At 42.3% G+C, this 24,428-nt stretch overlaps 1 protein-coding gene across 1 annotated transcript in view; it reads left to right on the plus strand.

Annotated features, from left to right (window-relative positions):
* Positions 1–3,387: 3,387 nt before the first annotated feature.
* Positions 3,388–24,428, plus strand: part of rhbdl1 (rhomboid, veinlet-like 1 (Drosophila)) — an 87,389-nt gene continuing 66,348 nt past the window's right edge. The window contains exon 1 of the mRNA XM_060920389.1: positions 3,388–3,445. The gene's annotated coding sequence lies outside the window, so the exon portion shown is untranslated. The remainder of the gene's footprint in view (positions 3,446–24,428) is intronic.

Consider the following 24,428-nt stretch of genomic DNA (forward strand, 5'->3'; position numbering starts at 1 on the left):
TAAAAATGATGTCGTTCTGCAGTGGTTTGTCAACTTGCCGTGGTAGAAGAGGAATAAAACACTTCAGGATGTGTTATTTTCACTCCGTTGTTGATTATTTTCCTTTAGTATAAATACGCAGGTGATTGTAGGAACTCGCATGCACTGATTGGTCGAGAGATTTGGACTATTTCTCGAGAAGCACCCCGAGCGACTCGGCAAAATGGTAGCCAGTAGCTTCGTCACTGTAAGTGAGGAAGAATTACAAATGATGAAAGAAAATGCAAGTCAGCTGAGTCTTGGTGTGGATGTGTATTCAGTTTTCTGGGAATTGTGCCAAGGACTACATTGTAGGTAGATGATAAGTGGTGTCTCAGACCACCTCCTCTGTTCAGTGACGGTCATTCCAGGTTGACGAAGATGGCTTCTTTTACTCCTCTTTCAAACCACCGATCTTCTCTGGCTAAAATGCTTACATTGCAGTGCTGAAACGAGTGTCCTTTGTTATTGAGATGAAGATAGACTGCAGAGTCCTGGCCTGAGGAACTGGCTCTCCTGCGTTGAGCCATGCGCCTGTGAAGCGGTTGTTTCATTTCCCCGATGTACAGGTCTGTGCATTCCTCACTGCATTGAATTGCGTACACTACGTTGTCCTGTTTGTGTCTGGGTATTCTGTCCTTAGGGTGGACCAATTTCTGCCTCAGAGTGGTACTGGGTCTGAAGTGTACAGGGCCGTTGTGTTTGTAGAAGATCCTCCTGAGTTTCTCAGATAGTCCAGAAGGGAATAACAATGTTCTTGTGTTTGTTGCTGTTTTCTTCCCTCTCCGTTATGCTTCTCCTTCTGGTCTTGACGAAAGCCCAGTTGGGATCCCTGCACTTCTGAAGTGCTTCCTTGATGTGTTTTTGCTCCTTTTCTTTTCCCTCTAACGTTGTAGGAATATTCTGAGCCCTGTGATGTAAGGTCCTAATGACCCCCAATTTGTGTTCCAGTGGGTGGTGATGGTCAAACAGCAGGTACTGGTCAGTGTGTGTGGGTTTCTGGTAGACCTTGATGCTAAAGCTTCTGTCTTGTTTGATGTGCACGCCGCAGTCCAAAAAGGCTAGGTTGTTTCCACTGATGTCCTCCCGAGAGAACTTGATGTTGATATCCACTGCATTGATGTGCTCTGTGAAGGCTTCCACATCATGGGTTTTGATTTTTACCCAGGTGTCATCCACGTACCTGAACCAGTGGCTGGGACCAACTCCTGAAAAAGTGATCAAGGCTTTGTTTTCCACTTCCTCCATGGATAGATTGGCCACAAAAGGGGACACCGGTGAGCCTATGGTGCATACATGCTTCTGTCTGTAGAAGCATTCGTTGAAGTGGAAATAGGTGGTGGTCAGGCAGAGGTCAAGCAGGGTGCAAATGTGATCTGTGGCGAGGTTCGTTTTGTCTGGTAAGGTGCTGTCTTGAAGTCATTTCCTAACCGATTCGACTGCTTCTGTGATGGGAATGCAGGTGAAAAGAGAAGTGACATCATAGGAAACCATGGTTTCATCTGAGTCTCGCTTTAGGTCTGCAACTTTAGTGGCAAAATCTTGGGAGTTATTGATGTGATGTGGCGTGTTTCTAACAAGGGGAGCCAGGATGGTGGCTAGATGTTTGGCAATGTTATAGGTGACTGAGTTTATGTTGCTGCTGATGGGTCTGAGTGGAGCTCCTTCCTTGTGAATCTTGGGGAGTCCATAAATGACAGGAATAATAATCGGTGAATAATATGTTAATTGTTACGTAATATGTAATAAAATGAATAATTGTTAAATAATGTTATGGTATGTTATAGTTACTGTGTACTATGTATAATTACTACGGTGTCCTTTAGAGCAGTTTTTCTCAACCACTGGGTCGCGGCCCATTAGTGGGCCACGAAGCACCATCTAGTGGGGAGCACTTTTTTTCCCCCCAAGTTGAAGCTAATTTTTACTCGTAGTAGGGTACAATTGCTGGGTTGCATCAGACGTCGCATCCGCCTCATTAAGCTACGGTCACACTCCAGCTCGCGATGCTTCTGCGATGGGTTATCGATGTGAAAATGAGGCATTTTGGTGGTGATGCTTGGTGATATACACGTGAGCTAAAAGTTGTGGTCGCACAGCAGGTGAACACTTGACTGTCACGCCTTTGCGCAGCTTGAGGGGTTGCGCTCACTCATGGAGAAGGCATTGTGCGCACTCTTGGGACCCAGTCATTATGGGAAACACCTGATACTGATTTGAGAAACAGTTTGTTTTTATTTCATTTATTTAATTCCTGGGCTCCCATCTGTAACAAAGAGCGAAGCTGCATCCCAGTAATACACTTTACAAGAGATTATTAGATTCTAATAGAACAGATGAGCCAAAATAATTGGGGATCTTTTTTTAATGGGCCCCGACTCGTTACACGTATGAATAGGTGGGCCTGAAAGCAGGAAAGGTTGAGAACCCCTGCTTTAGAGTGTATTTTTATGACATATACAGTATAACAAGGGCACTATTACAGTTTCACTATGGTACTTTAGGTTATGTAATGTTTATTCGGTTTAATATGACGATTATACTGTCGAATCTCTTGACCATAACATCAGCCTTGTTTTATTTGTCGTGTTTCACTCTGTATTGATGATTTGATATTTTTTGCAAGAAGAATAAAACCCAAAACAAAACACATGCTTATTGTTAAAGGCTTAGTACAAGCATACTACAAATGTGTGTGTGAGAGAGAGAGAGGCAAATCTGTGGCCTGATGGACACGCCCCACTGTCTTCCTATTGGCTGGCGGACACCACCTCCCTCCCCTTCCTTATTAGCATTCAGGCAGTGCTGCCTGTAAGAAGGGCAGAGAGAGGGAGTGACAGAGAGAGATTTACATATAGGTAGAAGGAGGCGCGTACAGCAAGACGACAGGAAAGGAAGAGGGAAAAACAGAAGGAGGGAGAGAGAGAGAGCTGCATTCTGCCAAGAGGGAGCCGAAGGAGGCAAGTGCATCTGCAGAGGCAGACCGAGAGACAGATCTGTCCTGGATTCCCCCTTCCCACATAAGGACACAGCCCTTTCCTCCTCTCTGACCGGAGGGGACCCTCGGAATCGTCCTCCAGCCTCCGCAGCCTCTGCTTGTTTGAGAAGACAGAGAGAGAGGGGTGTGAAGGGGGTGTGTGTGGCGCCCCGGTGGGTGCAGGCGTGTGAGCATGTGTGTGTGAGTGTGTATCTCGTTGCGGCGGTTGGTGAAGCAGGGCCCGGTATATGGATAGGAGCTCACTGTTTCAGCTCATTCAGGAGCAGGTAAGCAAGCAACGGCGCGGTTGCCATGGCAACCGTCTCCTTCCTCCGTGCATGTGCATGCATATGTCTGTACGTATGTGTGTGTGTGTGTGTGTGTTTGCAGAGATGGAGGGATGCAGAGAAGGAAGACAGGCTGAGACGAACGGACAAAAAAGAACGATGGGTGTGTGTGTGTGTGTGTGTGTGTGTGTGAGATGGTAATACAAATGCAGCATCCATGCTGGTCTGGAAAACCTGCTGTGACCCAGTCAGGTTGGCACTGATGTGAAAGCAGGACACGGTGTCACATCCAGGCTAGGTGAGGGTAGTGGCGTTACTATACGTCCACACACACGCGTGCACACACCCCTCACACACACACACAGGGCTTGTGATCACTGCAGCGTGGCCTCAGGGAAGCAAGTGCACCAGCCACAATGCCTCGAAGTATAGCTCATTATCATCAGCAGCAGCATCTGGGGATCATAATCACATGATTCATTTCTTGCAATTCATATCAGGTCATGACCTTTGAACCTTGAAACCTTGTAGGTGCTTTCCATCTGGTCCTTGGGTATGGTATTCTGTATGATGTAACATACACGGATTGGACACGAAGCTATTGATGTGTCGGAGTGTGCTGGACATCGGTGATTGAATTTTCCTATCAGTCATCATTACTGATCGTAAATCAATCATGAACCGGTACATCATCTTTCGAACAGAAGACTCATCTTGACTTTAATGCATTTGAATTTTTAATTAGCGAGTTTAGTTCATCAATACCGGCGAGTCCTGTTGTGACTGGATGACTAATGTGAAGAACACTTTGTCTTCGATTTGAGCAAAACGACCCAGGACAGCTCTTCCTATGCTTCTTTCTGAATGAAACTCTACCTCAGGATCTCAATACTGTCCAAACTTCCCAAGGCTTCCTCTCCTTACAGTATATTGTGTGTGTGTGTGTGTGTGTGTGTGTGTGTGTGTGTGTGTGTGTGTGTGTGTGTTACAGTAAATAGCACCGTATATTTAAATAATGTTGGCTGGCTTTGAGTAGTATGTCAGATATATTCCATTCAGCTAGCATGATATTGAACAAGTTGCAGACGAGTAGCTGAATAGAATATGTCTGATAGACCACTAAAAAAGCCATTATTATTATTATTATTATTATTATAAATACACACTCTCTTCATATCAGAATTCAAGGCCAACGCTAGCTAGTCTAGTTTCCTTCCATCCGGTGTAGCATTAGCGAAAGCCGATGCTAACTTACCCGTGACTCGGTGTTAGCACAGCAGTCCAGTTACCTTCCAACTGGTCTAGCGTTAGCAAAGGCCAATACTAGCTTACCCGCAACTCAGTGCTGTTAGCATGGCAGTCCAGGTACCTTCCACCCGGTGTAGCAGGAGCGTTAACAAAGGCCAATGCTAGCTTACCCACAACTGTAAGCTGTGGACTGCAGTGAGCTGTTAGTGCAGCAGTCCAGTTACCTTCCACCCAGTGTAGCAGTAACGTTAACGAAGGCCAACGCTAGCTTCCACCCAGTTTCCGTTTCCGATTGAGAGTACGCCGTGCGCATTCGGGCTGCCGCTCCTCCCTGGAGCTTTTTTATTTTTATTTTATTTTCTCTTTTGTTTTTCTTTTTTGTGTTTGTATAGTTTGTTTGTTTTTTGTTTGAGTGTTTTGTCCGCCGGTTGTGGCGTAGCTCCGGACCCAGTTTTGGGTGTCGGTTCTCTCCAGGCCTGGGTTCACCATTGGTGGTGCCCGTGCTCCTCGCTGTGGACTGCAGTGAGCTCGTTTCTCTCTTGAACATCGTGGTTGTCCAGCGCTCTGTGCGGCGGTGCTTTTGTGAAGGTATTCTGAGCAATGTTGTTCAGTGGCGTCGCGGTGCCTGTTCAGGCAGCATGGGACATACCGGCGTTCTGCGTGGCGGTGTTTCTGTGCTTACTTTGTGGGTGTGTAACGCGGTGTTGCTCGGTGGTGTCGCGGCGGCTGTACAGGCGGCATCCTCGTATGCCTTTTGGTGGGACTGTGGTAGCTATGTCATTAGAATGACATCCTGACCTTTTTTTGGTGGACTTTTTTTTTTCTTCCCCCTAATTGTAAAGCAACCTTGGGTATGAGAAAGGTGCGATCCAAGTTTAACTGATTTGTTATTATTATTAGCTAACACACAAGTCGGTGCTGTTAGCACGGCAGTCCGGTTACCTTCCACCCAGTGTAGCAGTAGCGTTAGCGAAGGCCGATGCTAGTTTACCCACGACTCGGTGCTGTTAGCGCAGCAGTCCAGTTACCTTCCACCCGGTGTAGCAGTAGCAAAGGCCAATGCTAGTGCAGTCAAGCTGAATATTATTATTATTTTCCCTGTGTAATTTACTTAGTTACTTTTTTTTTTAAAGATTTTTTTTGGGCTTTTTTCACCTCCATTGGATAGGACAGTGCAGAGACAGGACAGGAAATGAGCAGGAGAGAGAGACGGGGAGGGACCGGGAAACGACCCCGGGCTGGAACCGAACCCGGGCCCCCAGACCCATGGCACGGCGCCCCATCCACCCGAGCCATGACGCCCCCACTTAGTTACTTTTTAAAATCAACATCGACAGCTACACACAACGGAGCAACCTGGCAGCCAAAATTTTCTCAAAATCTTCCATTTTTAACGAAGCAAACCTGGCGGCCATGTTTGTTTACAAATTGTCGCTCGCTAACGCGGAAGTTGTACATCTCCGACGTGTAACGTTGTGTTGTCTTGACAATATGCGATATTGTAACAATATTGCACGCTCATTCTCCATTGGGAAGAGTGGCATAATACATGGAGGATAAGCGATATGATAACAATATTGCATGCTATTAATAAACCCGCTAGAAGGGAACAGAACGCATGTTTTTATTCCATGGAAAAAGTGGCCTGTATGTACATAATATATATTATTGTAACAAATGATAAAATTTCGGGCGGCACGGTGGTGTAGTGGTTAGCGCTGTCGCCTCACAGCAAGAAGGTCCGGGTTTGAGCCCCGTGGCCGGCGAGGGCCTTTCTGTGCGGAGTTTGCATGTTCTCCCCGTGTCCGCGTGGGTTTCCTCCGGGTGCTCCGGTTTCCCCCACAGTCCAAAGACATGCAGGTTAGGTTAACTGGTGACTCTAAATTAACCGTAGGTGTGAACGTGAGTGTGAATGGTTGTCTGTGTCTATGTGTCAGCCCTGTGATGACCTGGCGACTTGTCCAGGGTGTACCCCGCCTTTCGCCCATCGTCAGCTGGGATAGGCTCCAGCTTGCCTGCGACCCTGTAGAAGGATAAAGCGGCTACAGATAATGAGATGAGATGAGATGAGATGATAAAATTTCACTAAAGACATGTTGCAAGATTGTGTATGTGTTCGTGTGAATGCTTTCTGAAAACCAAGAGCTGTATTCAAAGTTCAGTGAAGCAAGCGGAGTGAGGATTTAATACCGCACATCACTATTCAGACCTCAGACTAAAGTAACCTACTGGCTTTAAAGGGCACAAAAAGTTTTTTTTTTTAATTTCCTGTTCCAGGAAAATGGACGAGACAGGAGACTTTGTTGATCTCAATCGAAATCTTTACGGATAAAATTATGAATGAACTTCAAGTGAGCTCTCAGTATAACACATGAGTGCTTGGTCAGCTTCTCCTTCACAGGAGAGCGCATTGAATTCATTAACCGATGCAAATTAAAGATGTGATTTAAAGAAAAATCGAAACCTAAACCTCGCTTAGACGTTGTGATTTCGATGTAGCATTTCACACGATTCAATCTCAACGCATGAGAAAAAAATAAATAAAATGCAAAATAGGTTGTGCTGGATCAAGTGCCATTTGAGAAGCTGTTGAATAATTAAAGCGGAAGCCATTTTGTTACAGCTAGGACTATTCATGCAGCAATAGACTGCGTTTCATCATCCTTACTAGTCTTTTTTTAATTTTATCATAAATAAATATTTTTTCTTTTATCCGAGTGACAGAAAAAAAATCCAATCATCTGCTTCAGTCCGTATTTTCTATCCCACAGGGTTTGTTTATTCAGCTTTAAAGGTTGTGTTTGAAGGTTGTGATGGTTTCGATGTTACTGAGAAACACCAGGCAGAAATTGAACTTAAGCAGCTCCGCAAAGTGTTTTTATCCCCCGGCATACAGTATAATGCACAGGGATATAGCTATCGCCCTGTCCGTCTGTAAACATTTTAGTTTCCGGAGCATAACTCAAAAACTATTAGGAATTTTTTCATGAAACCTGACAGTTATGTTAAGTGACTAGAGGAGTTGTGCCTTTTGACATTTTGGGATTTCTGTGATTTTTTTTTTTTTCGTATTTCCATGGCAACCAATTCAACTTCTGAAAATTTGGAATGGGGTTTCACGTGGGGGCCGGGGGGATATGTCATCTCCTGATGACTCTTGTTTTAGATACACGTCACTTTCCTTGGAGAAATATAGAGATCTTGCAGTCACGTGACCGGAATGTAAACAGCCGCCATCTTGTCGGTAAAAAACACAGCTGAATACTGCTGCACTCGTGTACAAAATGGATCAATTTCAACCGACGGACTACACGGCTCATTTTTCTAATGAACAGATAATTAGATATATGTCTAAAATAAACGACCGACAGATTAGTGACCCTTATCGCTTACCGGACGGAGTTTTCACGACCGTGTCAGTGGATATTGAACTGCCAGAGGTGGAATACCCAGACGTGTATAATTACCTCATTAACTTTCCCTCGCTGTTCAGTGGTGAAGCACTGCGTGCTTATAAATCTCTGCACAGTTATCTTTACAGAAATTCAGGATTTGTCAGCCGCCCTCAGATGTGGCATCTTGTAAACAAGAAAATAACAATCCTCATTGGATGGGTAAGTCACTTAAGTATTGAGTACTAGTACTGATACTAGATATATCAGTAGTATCTAGTATAGCACTGACCAGCCGATTATAGAATAGAATAGAATAGAATAGAATAAGGTAATTCCAGCTGTAATTCCAAATCGTCCGTCTTGTTTACCATGGATCTGGCGTTGGAGAGGTAGAGGCTTGGCAGTGGAGATTTGAGTGGCTGTTTTCTGAGCTTAGTCAACAGGCCGGCTCTGCCTGCAGCCTCGCTTTTGCTTCCGCTCCCGACGCCGCCTCCTTCACCTGCCAGACCCGATAACAATCCACGGAGACCCCGCTGGTCTCGCTATCTCGTCCGGAATGTTGTGCATGTGATGGAAATCGCTACAAACCGTCATTTTCTGCTGGAAACCAATGTCCAGTAAGTCCATACGGTTGTAGTGGATATTGAAGTCCGGTACAGACGAACAACACGCAAAAATACACACAAAAAACATAAAAAACGTGCACAGGTAGGGAGAGCTTGTAGCCGCAGCCGTTGTAGTAGAATTGTATATAGTAGGGTTTTCCAGAAGAAAAGGTAGAAGTAGAAACAGAAGTAGAAGGCGGAAATATGGCGTTTGACCGACAAGATGGCGTCTGTTACAATCTGGATCGGCTGTGACGTCACATGCAAGATATCTATAGACAAAACTTTGTCAGTAAAAGTCGCCAATTCTGAATACAACCCAGAATGTTCAAATATTAATAAAACCATGACCTTGTGGAGACATTTAGCTAGAGCTTGTAAACAAAAATTTTTCTTTTTTTGGGGGGGGGGGGGGTATTGAAATTGTTGGTAAGGTTAGGGGTAGTAGTATTATTGAGTACAGTCAATGAAAATAAAAGACCAATGTTGCTAAAGCCAACACTTAAGTATGCAAAAGTAAGAGATTTGTAGAATGAAAAGGAATTAAGATCTTTCTAAGCTCAGGGAAGTCCAAAGTCCGCTTTGTTAACTGAACTACAGGACAATATTGCATTTCAGCAAAGGACCAGCCTGTTAAATTGTTAAGCTCGGTATTTTTAAAGCATAACATTTGATACAGTATATATTGCCCTCCATAACTATCGGCACCCTTCCTTTTTCAAAAAAATGAATATTTAAACTTATTTTTTGATGATTTTCTATCTCCAGTTATGTCTTTACGAGTAACTATATACCCATGTATAAGCTGGTTGGCCTAAAATCGGGTGTTTTTCACCGATTTCCTGTATCTCATGATCCATTTGACATCCTGGCTGTCGTGTGTGTGTGTGTGTGATGCTGACCTGACACTCCTCTTGTGTCACTCAGCTTACAGAAAGTCAACTCTGTTACTCTGTGAGGTCACGAGTATCAAGCTTTGCCTCCGATATCAGTATTTTATAAGAGAAACCGAGGAATCGGATTGTCTCATCGTTACTCCTGTCTCAAATCTGATCTCGACGATCAGTATGCGGTTTCCATGACCGATAGATCGGATTAGGATTGGGTCATTAACGCGCATGTAAAGTAAACACACTCGTTTAGAGAAGCAGTGCCGGCTGATGTGCGTTTCAAACTTTCATGAAGCCTGCGTATAGCGAACGGAGCGATGGGAAATCTTCATCGATGGTAGCCTCGGTCGGTTCGAATCGGACAGCGTAGCTGCGAATTCAATTTGTTTTAACTTATATTGTGCTATTAACAACAGACATAATCACACGGGTGCTTTATGGAAATCCAGATAAGCAGTGTCTGATTAAATTGCTTCGTGTGTGTGTGTGTTGATCTTGAAAGAATGCGTTGATTGACAGACAGTTTGACATGTCAGTCATTCTGAGGAGAGGGTAATTCACTGCTCCTGAGGTGAATGATCACATGAGACTCTCCAATTAAGGGTATATGTGTGTGTGAGGAACAAGAGCAGGATGTTGCTGACAGTGTGGGTGCATGCCATATGCGCGCGCGCGTGTGTGTGTGTGTGTGCGTGTGAGTCGAGCAAAGACTGGTAATTTTGCTGCGATGTAGTGGGTGTGTGTCCATGCATGCACTATTGAGCATGGCACATTAGGAAGTGTGTGTGTGTGTGTGTGTGTGTGTGTGTGTGTGTGTGTGTGTGTGTGTGTGTGTGTGTGTGTTGCCGACTGCTGTTTCATTGAGTTGATGAGTTTTCTGTTACAGGCAGGAGTGCTGAGCTCAAGCTATTTCTGGCTGTAAAACAAACACACACACACACACACACACACACACACACACAAGGCTGAGTATTGCTTGCATAAGCTGACTAGATGGGGACCGAGTGTAATACGCAATGGCACGTCATCTTGCTGTCACTCCATACACACCTGAACACAGAAATATGTCTCAGGATATTTCACAGAAGTGAATATGATGACGTTCTCATTTCGTAGCTTTAGAAAATGCTTAGATGCTAATGTTTTACTCGCACTTTTTTTTTTTTAACAAGTGTGTTGGAGTCCAATTCAATTACAGATTAAATAAATGGTCGCCCGTAGTCAGCTGGGATAGGCTCCAGCTTGCCTGCGACCCTGTAGAAGGATAAAGCGGCTAGAGATAATGAGATGAGATGAGATGAGATAAATGGTTCTGTGGAGAACTTAAACTGATATGGTTTTCCTCACAAGGCGAGATATTTCATTAGCCATGACAGCCTTGCTCTCCAGAGTTCGCTAGTTTAGATTAGCACGAATGCTATAAGGCTAACAAAGCTAACACATGGAGTCTCAGCCAAAATCTTCTGTGTAAACATCCACCTCAGACAACATCGAGTTGTTTTTTTTTTTCAGTGATGTTTTTCACCCTGCTGATGTAATTTAGGACAGAGTCTGACTTACTGTAACCTGTAAACAAACCTGAATGGTGTAACATTTATGAGGCGGCCATCTTGGAGTTGCTATTTTCCCTCAGCTCTGTTTTCCTCTGCCTCGCACAGTTTTAGGGTGTATTCAGACCAGGATAGTTCGATAGTTCACTTGCTTTGGTCCGAACCAAATGTTTTTTTTTTTTTTCATTTTGGTGTGGTTCGCTTTCACACTGTACATTTTAGTAAGCGGACCAAAATCTGTCAACAAAGCCACGCGCCCTGAGGTCGTTCAGCTATTGGTCAGCACGGGCACCACAATTTTCACAATTGTGCGATTACTATGCTGTTGTACAAGTAATTTATCAACGACGATGACAAAGGGCAAGGCAGCTACGGAGGATAGCGCTGATGAGCGCACATCATGTTGTGACAGTTCTGGCTCTTCATGCAATAGATGAATTTCTTTTTTGCGTCGCTAGTACCGCCACTTTTTGAAAGAATGTCTCTGATTTTAATGTAGGTCTGACGGAGTTTCTTCACTTTTAGCCGACATTGTTCTGGGGAGCGCGTGAACCCCTTCTTCATTTTCTCACTGAATACAGCAAACACGTCGGCATTTTTGTGTGTTCTCTCCAAAAGCTCAGATATGTGGACATCTGCCCATATATCCACAAGGGTACGCGGTTCTTCCTCGGCCCACGTTTGCCCCCTACTCATTTTTTGTACTCTGTAGTCCAGCCTACCACTGGTCTGAATGACTGAACGACTGTTGTAAGGTTCCCTTGACAACCGAAACAGTGTTTGCACTTTGCGGTGGAGTGTCAAGACTCTGTTTCCCATAATGCTCGACAAACGACGGAAGCTCCCGAGGTACAAAAAAGCAAAACTGTCGGATTAGGTCCGGTCTGCTTTCACAGCTCCAAAAGATCCGCACCAGGGTTCCTTTGGTCCGGACCGAGTCCGACCTTGCAGCTCGGTCTCGGTCCGCTTGTTTGGTCCGGACCAGAGTTCGGTGGTTTGTATTCAGACCAACCCAAAAGGTCCGGACCAAGGGAAATTTGGTTCGTTTGGTCGTTTGGTCCGGACCAAACAACGTAGGTGTGAATACGCCATAAAGCAGGATTCGGAGCAGAAAGCTGAACTTTAATCTTGCTTATAGCATTAAAAGATAGTCTGTAAAGCTTTCGTCATGTATTTATATAATCATCTTCACAGGAAATACTTTAGCTACATTAGCCGCATAGCTTTAGTGCAAACTGAACAAAGCAAACTTCAGACACCAAACATTTTAGCGAACGCGCTAAAGTGGAAAATTGTGCACATTTTTTTTTTTTTAAACTGTATTCCTTCTCATCTTTCAGGAGAAATTGACTCGATATTGTTCGTAGGGATAAATCTATTAATATATTAAATTTAAAAGAATATAAACAACCAGAGTATGTACAGGAATAACTCGTATAACGTTATCGTCGTTGCCAGATCCTCAGTTGTTACTTTTACACAACAACCCCTCTGTTGAACTGCTCGTATTCGTTCATGCATTCATACCTGTCCACAACCTTTTTTTGTGAATGTGGATATACACTCCCCGGCCACTTTAATAGGAACACGTTCTTGAATCTAAGATTCTTGGTTGCAGGTGTGGAACCCAGTGTGCTCTTCTGATGCTGCGTGCTGAGATGCTTTTCTGCTCACCACGGTTGCAAAGAGTGATTAAATGAGTTTTTTCGCACCACTCTGTGTAAACTCTAGAGACTGTTGTGTGTTCGGCAGTTTCTGAAATACTCAAACCAGTCCATCTGGCTCAAACCAACACCCATGCCACAGTGAAAGAAAATCACACTTCACTGTGAGATCACAATTTTTCCCATCCTGATGTTTAGAACATTAACTGAAGCTCTGGATTTGTGTCTGCATGATTTTATGCATTGTGCTGCTGTCAAGGAATCGGCGGATTTAGAGAACTGCATCAAACAGCGGGTGGATGGATGGGTGTTTCTAATAAAGTGGCCGGTGAATGCACTGTGGTAAATACTACAGTGGAGTCAAATGAAAACCTTTAATTTTTTATTTTGCATTGTTTAATGCAAGCAGGTGCCAGAAAAGTGCATAATTTTTCTACATAATCTTCATTCTGTTCACTTATGAGCTTTTCCTTTAACTAGGCATAGATCAGACGCTCGCTGGCCGTGCTGTGAAAATTGTGCATGCAGACACTCATCTAAGTTTCCAAATCTGTCATTGCTTAACTCTTGAATATTTTCTGTCATGAATGCAAAAAGCTTATAATCTCTGCTTTCCAAAGAAATGTATCTGGTTAAGACCTGGTCAGGACTTTGGGAGTAACGGAAGGTTGAAGTCGGTACAACAGCGTAAAAACTCTCTGCTCTGCCGGTGCTGGGCAATTCCATGTAAATGTCAACCTCACCATGCAAAAATAAAGCAACATGTAATACATCAAAACCACTCCCAGAGATATCACCTAGGCCTGTATTTTACAGATGTGAATAAGTTGAACCAATTTGTAACCAACCTAATATGTCACTGTCAGTCTTTCTTTCTTATAATGTAAACCCCAAGCTAAAATCAACTTTGATCATGTACAATTCTATATTATTGCCACAAGCCACAGAAATGTATGCTAAAATCCACAAAACAGCAAAACAATAGCCATCCTAAATATTATTTAAGAACTTTGATAGTTTTAGCTGATATTTAGAGAGTTTTTCAAAGGGTTATGGTGGTTAAATTGCTGATTTTCTAAACATATGCCATGTCTATTTCAGACGCGTCACATCCATAACGGAATTTCGTCACATCCATAACGCTGACTTTTCCTTCCGAAACTCTGCATGAAATACAAAATATTTTAAACAAAGATTTTTTAATATTCACCTTGGACCCCTCTATCAAACGGATATCTCCATTTCGACATTAGGTTTACAATTTCACAGAGTTTGATAAAAATGTACAGTCACCCAAGAAAAGTGATACTTTTTCTGTCACGTCCATAACGCATCTTTTATTGGCATTTTCTGGCATGCCCTAGATGTACTATGGGAATTGTTCTTGTTCTATCACTTCTCCAGTATGGTACAGCCTTAAAATATGCAACACCTGTTTAAATACTGGGAGACAATAAAACATGCACTGGGTCATTTGTTGCCATTTTGAGTTCAAGTGTCACGTCCATAACGCTGGAATTGCTCTGCTTTTCTTTTTGAGTCACGGGAAAGCGGTCAGGCTCTCTCTCTCTCCTGATCGTTTTCCGACTGGATTACTCAGGAATATCAATCAGATAACTTTTATAGGGATGTTCTCTCGCTCTCATTGTTTCTGATGAAGTATTCAGCAAAATTTTCCATCTGTTTCTTTTGATGTTCTGATTCACGGGAGACTTTGAAGTGAGTTTTCATAGCTTTACCTACTTATTTTTTCAAATCAAACTGATTCATGTAAATAAATAAGTATTTTAGAATATAACTGTAGTTGTTTTGATGAAAAATATTGACGTCTTAGTGGTCGGAATGATATTTTTAAAAAACTAGAAGTTAGAAACGCGAGTGTCAATTTCAATTCAACTAATGTGAATTGTTTATTAGGTGTGGCTCAGACAGTTTTTTCGAGGTTCGCCTTGAAAGCTGTGAATATTAATCGAAATAATCATTTATATTCTTTTATATAAACACTAGTAGGCCCTACTTTTGAGAAATACAAAGAGGGGATTCGAAATAATCTTTTATTACTTTTTTTATTGAGTGTACCGATTTAACAGTTTACCTAATTAGCAGAATTAATACTAATTTGCATAATTTGTTTTTGCTAATTTTTCAAACTTTGTATTCAGAATACAACCATCTATGTGCCTGCCAGTTATTAAGAAAAAAAACAACAACATTTGATCTCATTGGTTAATGAGGCCCATTTTAGACCACGTGATCCTCATACAGAATATTACGTCAGTTTTCGAAAAATGAAGCCGTTTTTTCAATCTTTGATTTGTAATATCTCAAGGATGGATAAACATTTTACAACCCCTGGCAAAAAGTATTTCCATCACCAGTCTTGAATGAGCACTCATTCACACGTTTTATTCTGTAGAACAAACTCAGATCACAAACATGATACAATAATAAAGTCATTCCAAAGTGCACCTTATTGGCCTTCAGAAACACTAAAATAAATGAAGAAAAAGCATTGTGGAAGTCAGTAAATGTTACTTTTATAGACCAAGCACAGGGAAAAAAATATGGAATCACTCAATTCTGAGGAAAAAAATATGGAATCATGAAAAACAGACAAACAAAAGAACATTCAAAACACATCACTAGTACTTAGTTGCACCACCTCTGGCTTTTATAACGGCTTGCAGTCTCTCAGGCATGGACTTGATGAGTGACAAACAGTATTCTTCATCAATCTGGTGCCAACTCTCTTTGATTGCAGTTGCCAGATCAGCTTTGCAGGCCGGAGCCTTGTCGTGGACCTTTTTTTTTTCAATTTCCACCACAAGTTTTCTATTGGGTTGAGATCTGGACTATTTGCAGGCCATGACATTGACTGGATGTGTCTTTCACCAAGGAATGCTTTCACAGTTTTTGCTCTATGGCACGATGCATTGTCTCATCTCATCTCATCTCATTATCTGTAGCCGCTTTATCCTTCTACAGGGTCGCAGGCAAGCTGGAGCCTATCCCAGCTGACTACGGGCGAAAGGCGGGGTACACCCTGGACAAGTCGCCAGGTCATCACAGGGCTGACACACAGACACAGACAACCATTCACACTCACATTCACACCTACGGTCAATTTAGAGTCACCAGTTAACCTAACCTGCATGTCTTTGGACTGTGGGGGAAACCGGAGCACCCGGAGGAAACCCACGCGGACACGGGGAGAACATGCAAACTCCACACAGAAAGGCCCTCGCCGGCCCCGGGGCTCGAACCCAGGACCTTCTTGCTGTGAGGCGACAGCGCTAACCACTACACCACCGTGCCGCCCACGATGCATTGTCATCTTGGAAAATTATTTCATCATCCCCAAACATCTTTTCAATTGAAGAGATAAGAAAACTGTCCAAAATGTCAATGTAAACCTGTGCATTTATTGAAGAAGTAACCACAGCCATCTCCCCGGTGCCTTTGCCTGACATGCAGCCCCATATCATCAAGGATTGTGGAAATTTGGATGTTTTCTTCATGCAGTCCTCTTCATAAATCTCACTGGAACGGCACCAAACAAAAGTTCCAGCATCATCACCTTGTCCAATGCAGATTCGTGATTCATCACTGAAGATAATTTTCATCCAGTCATCCACAGTCCATGATTGCTTCTCCTTAGCCCATTGTAGTCTTGTTCTTTTCTGTTTAGGTGTCAGTGATGGTTTTTTTTTAGCTTTCCTATATGAAAATCCCATTTCCTTTAGGCGATTTCTCACGGTTCGGTCGCATACTTGTACACTGACTCCAGCTTCCTCCCATTTATGCTTCATTTGTTTTGTTGTACTTTTTCGGTTTTCAAGACATATGGCTTTAAGTTTTTTGTCTTGATGCTTTGATGTCTTCCTTGGTCTACCAGTACGCTTGGCTTTAAAAACCTTCCCATGCTGTTTGTACTTGGTCCATATCTTAGATACAGCTGACTGTGAACAGCCCACATCTTTGGCAACCATGCGTGAAGAGTTACCTTCTTTAAGAAGTTTGACAATCCTCTCTTTTGTTTCAAGAGACATCTCTCTTGTTGGAGCCATGATTCTTGCCAATCCACTTGGTCCAGCAGCCCTCCAAGGTGTGATAACTGTGCTGTTTCTAACTGCAGACTAACGAGCAGATCTACACTGTGTGCACAATTATTAGGCAAGTTGTATTCCTGATGATTAATTTTATCGTTGAACAAATACAGTGCTCTCAGTCAATCCAAATTGTTAATAAACCTAAAACCAGAATGATTAACAAAGGAAAGGGGAGTTTAGGCCTTCTCAGGGGAATATACAAGTGTGCAGAATTATTAGGCAACATTTAGTGTGCAGAATTATTATGCAACTAAATGAAAAGCTTAAAGTTTCCCATCTCACTTGTTTATTTTAATTTTCAGTGTAACAAATAAACAACTCAGAATTAACAAATAAACACTTCTAGCATTTCAAAAATATTCAGTGACCAATATAGCCACCCTTCTTTTCAATAACTGCCATGAGCCTTCCATCCAGTCTGTTAGTTTTTTGATTTGTTGACGATCAACTTTTTGTGCAGGAGCAACCATGGCCTCCCAAATGCTATTCAGAGTGGTGTATTGTCTTCCCTCGCTGTAAATCTCATGCTTAAGAAGGGGCCACAAGTACTCAATAGGGTTTAAGTCAGGTGACGAAGGGGGCCATGTCATTACTTTGTCATCTTTAAGGCCTTCGCGGGCTCGCCAAGCAGTGGAGTACTTGGGTGCATGTGATGGTGCATTGTTCTACATAACAATCATGGCCTTCTTGAATGATGCAGACTTCTTCCCATACCACTGCTTGAAGAATGTATCTTTTAGAAACTGGCAGTAGGTTTGGGAGTTGATGTTAAGTCCATCTTCAACCTGAAATGGTCAAACTAGCTCATCCTTAATAATAGCAGCCCATGCCATTACCCCTCCACCACCTTGCTGGTGTCTGAGTCAAAGTGCCCTGTGTCCATTAGTTATCCAGCTATGGGCCCATCCATCTGGTCTATCCAGAGTCACTCTCATTTCATCCGTCCATAAAACCTTTGGAAAATCTGTCTTCAGATATTTCTTGGCCCAATCTTCACATTTCAACTTGTGAGTCTTGTTTAGTGGTGGTCGTGTTTCAGCCTTCCTTACCTTGGCCATGTCTCTGAGCACCGAACACCTTGTCCTTCTGGACACTCCAGGTCGGTTGCAGTTCTAGAATATTGTGGCACTGGAGGATAATGGGTTCCTGGTAGCTTCATGTTTAATCCTTCTCAAGTCTTTTGCAGTTAATTTGTGTCTTTTCTTCTCCACACACTTTTTGCGACCCTGTTGACTATTTGCAACAAAACGTTTGATTGTTTTGTGCTCACATTTCTATAGCTTAGCTATTTCAAGAGTGCTGCATCCCTCTGATAGGCATTTTACAGTTTTTGTCTTTTCAGTGTCTGTTAAATCTCTTTTTTGGCCCATTTTGCCTGAGATAAAGAAGCTGCCTAATAATTATGCACACCTTAATATAGGGTATTAATGACTTTAGGTCACACCCTCCCTCATTACACAAATAAATACCACCTGAGAATGCTTAAATCCAATTAGCATTCAAGTGTATCTAGCTTGCGGTTGGAAAACATGCATAGAAATAATGGTAGGGTCAGAGTACTCACTTGCCTAATAATTGTGCACACAGTGTAATCTGAGGCAGGTGTCAATTTAGGGAAAGGAAATTGACTGGGTGAGTCCTTATTTTCTACCTGAAAATTGAGTGATTCCATATTTTTTTCCTCAGAATTGAGTGATTCCATATTTTTTCCCTGTGCTTGGTCTATAAAAGTAACATTTGCTGACTATCACAATGTATTTTCTTCGTTTATTTTAGTGTTTCTGAAGGCCAAGAAGTTGCACTTTGGAATGACTTTATTATTGTATCATGTTTGTGATCTCAGTTTGTTCTACAGAATAAAACATCTGAATGAGTGCTCATCCAAGACTGGTGATTCCATACTTTTTACCAGGGGTTGTAATTCTGTAAAAAGTATGTTCTGCATTCAATTCTGAATTCAAGGAGAGTCGTTTCAAGCAATTTGGACTGAATTGAAAAACTACAACTCACCCGTGTAATATTTTACCACAGCACTGCTGAATTTCTCGATTCTGATTGTTGATTCATTTGGAAAGTAGACCTGGCTTCAAGGCAAATCACGCTTTGTTTCAGTCCGCCCGTTCTAATACGTTATCCTTTCTATCGTAGCAAAATACACAGGGACTCGTACGGCAGAAAGCGCCATATAAATGGTTTAAAAAAGGTCTCTAATTGTTGACATGATGAATTTTTCGAAGAGGAGACATTTATTTATTTTGCTCTTTTTTTTTTTCTAGCATTCAGTTTTCCAATCCAGAAAATCTTCAGGAAAGAGCTTCTTCATTCTTTACTCAGTGAAAATGTCTTGGCTTTGGAAAATCACTTTGAAATAAGAGGAGTAAAGCACTTGGATGTGCTGTAGGGGAAAATGATCAGATGTGAAAACATCATATCGTATCACAGACGTGATGAATTAACACATCTGCGTAAATGTACCTGTAGCAATGTCGCAGTCAGGTATGTTGATTTAAAGGTGGTGAAACGTCATGATGAATGTGAATTGAAAGCATGTTGACATGACTGTGTTCTTGAGTGATAAATGAAATGAAAGTCCTGTCCACAGGCTCTTTGAAAGCAGTTAGAATTAGAGATATGAATTTGTACCAAATCTAATATTATTTAAAAAAAAAAACTTTTCTCATTATTTCTAGAAACCCAAAGGTTTTATTTTGTCTTAAAATGAAAGAAATGGGCTTCTGCACATTGATGTAATATCTGCCTTTTGGCTGTATTAATTTAACCACACAATGCTTCACTGTTTCCGAGGCAACTTTCCGGCTGAAGTAAACCACACGGCAGGGGTTAGATTAATGAATTTGCTTCCACGCCATCATGTATTATGCACTTTTAAGCAGAAATACCCCAAATTTCAATTTCATTCAGGTAAACACATAAAACAGACCACAGCCATTATGAGAACGTTAGTAAATCAGCTTGGGCATTATTTTGCAGGTGTTATTACATTTTCACAAACAGCTGTTTTTGGGACTCCTTTTGATTGGCCATTGGGCTGCTTTCATCACTCAAAATCTAGCAATCCAAATACACAGTGTCTTGCAAAAGTATTCATCCCTCTTGGTGTTTGTCCTGTTTTTTCGCATTACAAGCTGGAATTAAAATGGATTTTTGGAGGGTGAGCACCATTTGATTTACACAACATGCCGACCGCTTTAAAGGTGCAAATTGTTTTTGTTTTTTTTTATTGTGACACAAACAATAATTAAGATGAAAAAACAGAAATCTGGAGTGTGCATAGGTATTCACCCCCCCCCCCCCCCCCCCCAAAGTCAATACTTTGCAGTGCCACCTTTTGCTACAATTCCAGCTGCAAGTCTCTTGGGGTATGTCTCTATTACCTTAGCACATCAAGCCACTCGAGTTTTTGCCCATTCCTCAAGGCAAAACTGCTCCAACTCCAAGTTAGATGGGTTGCATTGGTGTACAGCAATCTTCAAGTTATGCCACAGATTCTCAACTGGATTGAGGTCTGGGCTTTGATTAGGCCGTTCCAAGACATTTAAATGTTTCCCTTTTAAACCACTCCAGTGTAGCTTTAGCAGTATGTTTAGGGTCATTGTCCTGCTGGAATGTGAACCTTCATCCCAGTCTCAAACCTCTGACTGACTCAAACAGGTTTTCCTCCAGAATTGCCCTGTATTTAGTGCCATCTATCTTTCCTTCAGTCCTGACCAGCTTTCCTGTCCCTGCAGATGAAAAACATCCTCACAGCTTGATGCTGCCACCACCATGCTTCACTGTTGGAATGGTGTTCTCAGGGTGTTGGGTTTGCGCCACACGTGGCATTTCCTATGATAGCCAAAAAGATCGGTTTTAGTCTCATTTGATCAGAGAATCTTCTTCCATGTGTTTGGGGAGTCTGCCACATGCTGTTGGGCAAACTCCAAATGTGTCTTCTTAAGCAATGGCTTTTTTCTGGCCGCTCTTCCATAAAACCCCGCTCTGTGGAGTGTACGGATTAAAGTGGTCCTATGGACAGATACTCCCATCTCCGCTGTGGATCTTTGCAGCTCCTTCAGCGTTCTCGTTGGTGTCTTTGTTGCATCTCTGATTAATGCCCTCCTTGCCCGGTCTGTGAGTTTTGGTAGGCGGCCTTCTCTTGTCAGGTTTGTAGTGGTGCCATATTCTTTCCATTTTGCTATAATGGATTTAATGGTGCTCTGTGGGATATTCAAAGTTTGGGATTTTTTTTATAACTCAACCCTGATCTATACTTCTCCACAACTTTGTCTCTGACCCGTTTGGAGGCTCCTTGGTTCTCCTGTTGCTTGCTTAGTAGTGTTGCAGAGTCAGGGTCCTTCCAGAACAGGTTGATTTATACAGATATCATATGACAGATCATGTGACACTTTGATTGCACACAAGTGGATCTTAATCAACTAATTATGTGACTTATGAAGTGAATTGGTTGGACCAGCTCTTATTTAGGGGTTTCAGACGAAAGGGGGTGAATACTTATGCACACTCCAGATTTCTGGTTTTTTTTCTTTTTTTCATCTTAATTGTTTGTGTCACAATAAAACAACAATGTGCACCTTTAAAGTGGCCGGCAAGTTGTGTTGATTAAATGGTGCTAACCGTCCAAAAATCCATTTTAATTCTAGCTTGTAATGCGATAAAACAGGACAAACACCAAGGGGGATGAATACTTTTGCAAGACACTGTTTAAGCTTATCTTAGAACTCGAGATCAAAATAACTTATTGGCAGGACAATGATTCAAACCAATATTGCGGTTCTCAGTATCATATGCTTCCGAAGTCACATTTTCAAACAGGATGATATTAAATTCCTTTAGAACAACGTCCTGTAATAAAGATCAAAAGGATTCTCCAGTTGTGGGTTGAGACTGGTGGTCTTAGAATGTATAAACTGGTGTTATGGTTAATACAAGCTGAATTTGAAGAATTTACCTAAACCTGGTTCTGTTTCTGTTTTCACAAGCCCAGATGGATTTCTTTAATCACAGGTCTATCGTCAGAGGATCTTCATTGTGTAATCTGACACGTTAAGGCACAATCTGTTATAGAAATCGGACAAGATTTTATTGTGATCTCGCACAATGTGACGAGTAACATTTTAAAAGACTGTGTTGAAACTGTGCAATCTAAATCTGGATTTCAACATCTTGAAAAATAACATTTTTCTGACGTTATATACCAGCAGTTTTGTGATACATTTCATTTTATAGATGGTGGAGATTTCATTATCACGGTCTCCCATCAAGTTGATATACGCTCACCGGCCACTTTCACAGGAGCTTGACTGAGATGCTGGCCTCTTCTGCCCCTCGGACCTGCTTGATCCATCCTGGTGCCCTGTGTCTGGTCGGAGTTTTATCGCACCGCTCCTGTGAAGGACGGCCCCATGAGGACAGTTGAGGGTTATACCTGTTAAAACTGTTAATATTATAGTCAGGCTGTCTGTTGTTGCCCAAATGAGGATGGGTTCCCTTTTGAGTCTGGTTCCTCTCGAGGTTTCTTCCTCATGTCGTCTGAGGGAGGTTTTCCTTGCCACCGTCGCCACAGCCTTGCTCATTGGGGATAGATTAGGGATAAAATTAGCTCATGTTTTAAGTCGTTCAAATTCTGTAAAGCTGCTTTGCGACAATGTTTATTGTTAAAAGCGCTATACAAATAAACTTGATTTGATTTGATCTTGATTCTAAGATTCCTGTTCTTGGCTGCAGGAGTGGAACCCAATGTGCTCTTCTGTTCTGCTGTTGCATGCTGCGATGCTTTTCTGCTCACCACAATTGTAAAGAGTGATTATATGAATTGCTATATCCTTCCTGGCAAAAAAGTTCAAACCGATCTGTCCGTTTTCCTCTGACCTCTCTTACCAACAAGGCGTTTTTTGTTTCCACCCACAGAATTTGTCGCTCACTCAAATCAAATGTTTTTTGTTTTTCGCACCATTCTGTGTAAACTCTCGAGACTGTTGTGTGTGAAAACCCCAGGAGATCAGCAGTTTCTGAAATACTCAAACCAGTCCATCTGGCTCAAATCAACACCCATGCCACAGTGAAAGAAAATCACACTTCACTGTGAGATCACAATTTTTCCCATTCTGATGTTTGAACATTAACTGAAGCTCTGGATTTGTATCTGCATGATTTGATGCATCGTGCTGCTGGATCGGCTGATCAGAGAGCTGCATCTGTATCCATCCGTAGTAGAGACCAACAAATCAAGCAAGAAACAACTGAAAAACTGGAGCAAAGAGAAAACTAACAGTCTTAACCTAGTCACCAAACAAACTCGCATCCATGAAGGCCAGTCGAATGATTGGCTGACTTCAAATGTCTGATTCAAAAGGAGTAGAACCTGACGCAGGTTTCTGGTGTTGCGCTCTCAAGGGTCGACAGGTTGTTCATTCTGACATGCTTTTCTGTTCAGCAAGGTTGTAAAGAGTGGTGAAGTGCTTGACCTGTATCTCCTTGATGCAAGTGTTTCACGATTAAAGTGGCCAATGAGTGTAATATGGCGGTCCGTCTAACTATGATCAGTGTTACATAAATATTAGTTACGCAGTGGAAACCAATATAGCGATGAAGGAGCTTAGTGTTTCCTTTATCTTCCTCTAATGTAAACTCATTTCCAGAGTAACAGAGCAAAGACTAGATTTACAGTGTCTCATAGTGCTAACAGCACTGAAATCCTGCTATCCAAAATCGTTAATGCTAACAGTGCTGGAGCGCATACTGTGTTTAGCGTTGCTGGAGGGTGTTTTGAGTGTAACTTGGGCTATTAATGAAGAATACATTGGTCTATTAATGAAAAGTCTCTAGCAGTCAAACTACACAGTTCTCCCTGGGCTGTGTTCCAGAGCGCTGTTGACTTCTTCTCACGACTCTGAATTCCACATTGTCTGTGACACACGAGTCGTGCTCACAGCGCCAGGCAGGAGTGTGTAATAGGGAGCAGATATTTTGACAAGAACACACTCGACCTTGGCAGCAAGCACACTGTGGTTAAAAGCAAGTTACCTTGGCAGTTCACATGGAGTTTCCTTCATGCTGTGCGAAGTTGTTAGCTTGGTCGGGGCTGATCCTGGATAGCGCGCACACATTGAGAAGACAGTGACTTAGCCTACGTAACCTGTGACTCTTTTCCAGTCGAGTGGAGGTGGTAAGATTACTGTGTTTTCAAGTCATCCTGGCTGCATCTGACGTGTGCCCAAGTGCATATAAATAACTACAGAAAGGAGGAATTGGGGACTTTTGCTGGCTGCTATGGCGAGGATAACTCTGAATTTGTTAGCTTTATAGCAGCTCGCTAAATAACTAAATCGCTCCATACGTTGTTACAAAGCACTGAAACGAGAGACTCCTTCCATACGTAATGAATAAACATGTCCTCACAAAGTGTGTACACAAAACACTGTAAATTGTTTTACAGTTCAACAACCCCAAATCAGAAAAAGTTGGGACGGTATGGAAAATGGAAACAAAAAAAAAAGAAAGCAGTGACCTTCTAAATTTACTTTGACTTGTATTTCATTGCAGACAGGATGAACCCAAGATATTTAATGGGTTTTTTTTTTTGGTCAACTTCATTTCATTTGTTAATATACATCCATTCCTGCATTTCAGTCCTGCAATACATTCCAAAAAAGTTGGGACAGGGG

The sequence above is a fragment of the Neoarius graeffei genome, chromosome 5, assembly GCF_027579695.1.
Source record: "Neoarius graeffei isolate fNeoGra1 chromosome 5, fNeoGra1.pri, whole genome shotgun sequence".
NCBI lineage: Eukaryota > Metazoa > Chordata > Actinopteri > Siluriformes > Ariidae > Neoarius > Neoarius graeffei.